Consider the following 5,727-nt stretch of genomic DNA (forward strand, 5'->3'; position numbering starts at 1 on the left):
GGCTGATGCCTGTAATCCTAGCACTTTGTGAGGTCAAGGAGGTAGGATCATTTAAGTACAGAATTTCAAGAGCCCTGGCAACAAAGTGAGACCCTGTCTCTACAAAAAATAAAAAAATTAGCTGGGTGTAGTGGCCTGTACCTGTAATCCCTGCTACTTGGGAGGCTAAGGTGGGAGGGTACCTTGAGTTTGGGAGGTCAAGGCTACAGTAAGGTAGTGACCGTGCCACCGCACTCAGCCTGGGCAACCAACTAAGACCCTGTCTCAAAAAGGAAAAAGGAAAACAAGAAAGAGAAAAAAAAATACCTCACTGGTTTTAAATGAATGAAAATCTACCAGCTAACTTATAACATAGCTTTTACACATTTGGAAGATATGATTGTAAAATATCTATCATGAGATTATGGTTAACAGACCATTTAAAAAATATGACCTATATAGCCTTTTATACCACAGCATCCATTAAACTTTGTATTTAAATAAAATGAATAAAAAATATTTTTATTATATTATTCCAACTACCAAAAAATGTCTAATATGAATACAGACAGGAACTATAAAATAAAAATAGTTTGAAAATACACTTATGCTGGCCGGGTGCGGTGGCTCACGCCTGTAATCCCAGCACTTTGGGAGGCCAAGGCGGGTGGATCACAAGGTCAAGAGATCAAGACCATCCTGGTCAACATGGTGAAACCCCGTCTCTACTAAAAATAAAAAAAATCAGCTGGGCATGGTGGCGTGTGCCTGTAATCCCAGCTACTCAGGAGGCTGAGGCAGGAGAATTGCCTGAACCCAGTAGGCGGAGGTTGCGATGAGCCAAGATCGTGCCATTGCACTCCAGCCTGGGTAACAAGAGCGAAACTACGTCTCAGAAAAAAAAAAAAAAAATAGAAAATACACTTATGCAAGCTATACAATGTATATTAGGTTTGCTTCCATGTGAATACACATTATATAATTAAATATATATATATAAATAAATACATGTATATTTGGTTTGTGTGCTAGACAATTTGTTAATAGGAGTATGTAACTAAAACTTTGGAGACCATAGGATTAATACCAAAGTTTTTCATGAGGCAAATTCATATATATTGTGTGTTAACTCTTACACTATGAAAAAGTAGACTGTTTTTAAAACCAAATATTCTAAGTACCTGTGATAAACTAATTGAGAAAATGGAATAAGAAGGTCAAATAATATGCATCAAGGAGACTCTTTCTGGCAGCCTGAAGCAATGGAGTCTCAGGGCAGACAGCTGGGAAACAATGGTTGCTGACAGTACCAGCTGGCATTCAACAACCAGGAAAAGACGGTTTCTATGTTTCAAGAAAAACAAACTGAAAATATTAACATAGAGAGCAAATGAAAGGCAGGTAGGCAGTGTTTGGTCTTTAGCAGAGTCTCCCTGAATAGATAGTACAGTATACACAAAACAAAGTGAAAAATGACAAATTATAGAGTTTTAGTTTTCACCTTTTAACTCAGTTTAAGAAAGAAACCTAACCTGTGACTTGTAATTATTGTTTTAAGTTAACTTGCAGTTGGGAAACAGCTGTCCATAGGTTCTTAGAAATATTATAAATTCAATTAAAATTAATTATATAATTTAATTAAAAATATAATTTAAGTAAAACCTTTTCTCCTTTCCTTTTTGAAAATAGACATTAATTTCCTAAAGTGGTAAAATTCTATATTACATAAATCTATTTTGAAAAAAAATCAGTAAGCACAGAACATCAAGAAATTTTTGCCATCTTCTCTACCTAATGAAATATTATTACAGTCTCAACTAATGAAAATAACACTAGATGTTGAACTCTGTAATCTCAATAAATTACTTAAATAAAGTTTAGGTATTACACATGTAAGATTTCAGTGTGTCTACTCTTGGTTGGATGGATCTCCTCTAAGTGGTGACATAGGAACCCAGGTTTCTGTCATCTTGTAGTTCCACAATCTTCAACATGTCTCCAAATAGCACCATGGGAAGGGGAATCCACACTGAGTCAGATAGAAGTAACGAAGTGGAGAAATATGTTTGAGAATCTCTCTGGGCCAAGCTAGAAGTGAGCTCATCTTTGCTATTCACATTTATTTGACTAGAAATTAATCATTGGCCAAATCTAACTGTAGGTGGTTGGGAAATATTTACATTTACAAACTGGAATAGTAAATGGTCTTGGTGATCAGCTAGCTCCATTTTCTTAACCTTTTTAACATCTATTTAAAACAGATGTATTTTTCCATAATATATTAAATATTGTGAGTCTTATTAAATAGTTACATCTATAGTAAGGACTCTGAAAATTTGTTTTTCATGCCTAAAAATTTTAATTTATTTAAAAATTTTTGAGTGGATGTGCTCTATCATTTTAACTACCAACTCCTCTAATTGCTTCCACTGTTTTGGCAATGTTATAAAATACATTTTAATCTTAAAATGGGTGTATTTAGAGTTTTATTTTCTAATGAAACTTTGTATATGACCTTGACTTTTCTCAAAACTTAAAAAGTGATTGTGTTAGTGTTCTTGGTCTGCCATAATCACATGACTGGGTGGAATAAACAGCAGAAATGAATTTACTCACAGTTCTCACAGCCCAAAGTTCAACATCAAGGTTCTGGCTAGCTTGGTTTTTGGTGGGGATTCTCTTTGTGGGTTGCAAACAGCTGCATTCTCACTGTGTGCTCACATGAGCTTTCCTTGGTACTTGCAAACGGAGAGAGAGAAAGCAAGCAAGCACAAGTGGCGGAGGGCACTGGCTCTACGGCCTCTCTTACAAACACCAGTTCTATCACAACAGAGGCCCACTGTTAGGAGGATAAGTAATTTCTTAGAAGCCCATCTACAAATACAGCCACACTGGGCAGTTGGGGCTTGAACAAATGAATTTTGGGGACACAAACATTTAGTCCATAACAGTCCTGAATTCATGCAAAATGATCTTGTAAAATACATATGGATATTTATTTCTAAGTAAACATTAATGGGGAATAATTTTGTATGTTCACATTTTGAATTGCTGAATATTTTTAAGTAAGGAAAGCAAATTATTCTCTTGATAGCTTTATGAAATTTGCCCTAAATTTTGTAATGGTTTTCACTACATACTAGTAATTTCCTATATGCAAAATTATAAATGATTTCTTCATTTCCCAGGAATCACCAATGAATTATTTCTTGTAAAATGAGGAAAAAAACATTGCTTTATTTACAAAATATTTCTTATAATTTACTTTTCTACTTTTAGAAACATCAAGTGGTCACAAAATATAGGCAAATATTGCACATATTGCACATATTGATTCTAATACTGTGGCCACCAAACGTTACTTAATCGTCTAGGTCCTGTATTTTCTCCTTTTAAAACTAGAATACGGACTACATAGTCTGTAATGCTTTCCCAGTTTTCAAAAACATTGGTAAAGGGCAGACGCTTTATACTGTAGTGCTCTATAGAACCAAAATTAAAATTAAAATAAGTAATTTATCAGAAAATACTTCCATGAAAAGGTATGTATGAAGATGAAAAGGAAACTTTTTGAATTAGTTTAATATTCATCCTGTAATGAAGCTTCTGAAACATTAGATACTGGCATTATTAAAGTGTTGAATAGTATCTTTTTCTGCAAGTCAGAGGATATGTGTCTGCTTAAAGAACAGAGAAGCAGAGCTAATAGAAGTGTGTTTTACAGAACACTTTTCAGTGTTAATATCAAGGAATACTTTCACAGAACACTTGGAAGCTCATAACCGCTATAGAAATCCACCTTTTGCCTCTCATTGAAGAGTTAGAGTAAGTTCTTTTCTCATCTATATTCTCTCCCACCCAAAGGGTGAAGCTTAGGTAGTTCTTCAGAAAAATTGAAAGCATTTCTTATAACTTATATAAAATTAACTTCTCTGTATAATTGGTTATCTCCCAAATAAAATAAGAAGCATCAGAGCTTATAGGTAAGAAAAAACTTTAATATATTGCGGGTGATTAATATAAACACCAAAAAACTACAAATAATAATTGATGTTGCTATATGCAAATATGTTCAGTTTTCCTATCTAACTTAAAAACCAGACTGAATAAAGTTTAAAATAATTGCCTTGTTAATTAACGCCTAGTTTGTTTAAAACCATTTAATCACTAAGGCTGTAGCTTCAATCAGTAACACTTTCCCCCAAAATTTTCTGGTCAGTGATCTCAACTCTTCACCCCATTTGGCCACATTAAAAAAAGAGAGAGAGAGAGAGACAAAGAAAAAAGAGCATGAGGTGGAGATTTTCTATTTTGGTGGATATTTCTTGATACCAAATTGGTTTCATGAAGAAATAGATGAGAGCATGTTATTCTCAACTAGAATGGTTTTCTGTCCATTTTCAGATGATTTTAAATCTAGAATAAGAGCATATTCTCTAATACCATAACCACATTAGCTTACTAGGCCAAACATGGTGTCACCTCTGAACATTTGGGGGAGCATTACAAACTTATCATTGAGAGGTATAGCAGCTCTTTCTGGTAGCTGTCCTGATTGTTATGGATAATAATTAATACATTTTAAGTCTTTAGAAAACTAGTAGTAAAGTAGAATTCACAGAAAAATATTTTTGGTTATTAATTATGCCTTCAGGGATATCAAGGCACCAGCATTTGTTAACTGTGTGGTTGAAGATACAAATCCCACATTAAGACGCCTATGTTGGCTGTTTTATCCAGAATATACACTTCTATTCTCTGATCTTTTTTACACAAAAAGAGATAATATATATATACATAATAAGTTAAAAATTGTTATTTCTATCCTATAGATTATCTTATAAATATCTAAGATACTAAATGGTATGAAGCTCTATTTATGATACATCAATGGCAAATGACAAAAATTACATAAATAGGTACAAATTATCTGATAATCTCGCATATAACTACATGGATTCTGGTTCCTTAATCTCACTTTTGTCACATGATTTCATTATCTACTTGAATGGGAAGTTGCCATTTGATATATTTAAGATGTTTACCCCCTCCAAATCTCATGCTGAAATGTGATTCCCAGTGTGGGAGGTGGGACCTGGTGGGACGTGTTTGGGTCATAGGGATGGATTCCTCGGAAATGACTTGATGCCCTCCTGATAGTAGTAAGTTAGTTTCCACTTACTTAGTTCACATGAGAGCAGGTGGTTTCAAAGAGTCTGTTACCTCTCTTGCTCCCTCTCTCACTATGTGAGATATTTGCCTTCTGACAAAATTGGAAGCTTCAAGAGGTTTCACCAGGAGTGGAGTCCAGTACTGTGATTCCTGTATAGTTTGCAAAGTCATGATTCAAAATAAACCTCTTTTATTTACAAATTATCCAGCCTCAGCTATTCCTTTATTGTGACACAAAACTCACTAAAACAGTATTGCTTTTCTTCTCTACTGTAGCCAACAACACTATTTTTTTCATAGACAAAAAGTAATTCACTTTCCCACCAATCTACATATATTACACATTTAGACAAAATATTACGTAATTTTAAAAAATTCCTACTAGCATAGGTTTATAAACTATGGTCAGTTTAAGCCAATTAAAGACTTTAACTGGTCCTGTTTTCCAAATGTCACCTATAAAATGGAATGAAAACAAAGGGTCATTTTAACAACATGTAAAAATTGAAATAGAAATTAAAGCTTAATTATCAAAAGCAAATAATCACCTATATTTAGAGATGTCTCCTACCCTAT

Source organism: Sapajus apella, unplaced genomic scaffold, assembly GCF_009761245.1.
Source record: "Sapajus apella isolate SASKATOON/1434 unplaced genomic scaffold, GSC_monkey_1.0 scaffold41, whole genome shotgun sequence".
In the NCBI taxonomy this organism is placed as follows: domain Eukaryota; kingdom Metazoa; phylum Chordata; class Mammalia; order Primates; family Cebidae; genus Sapajus; species Sapajus apella.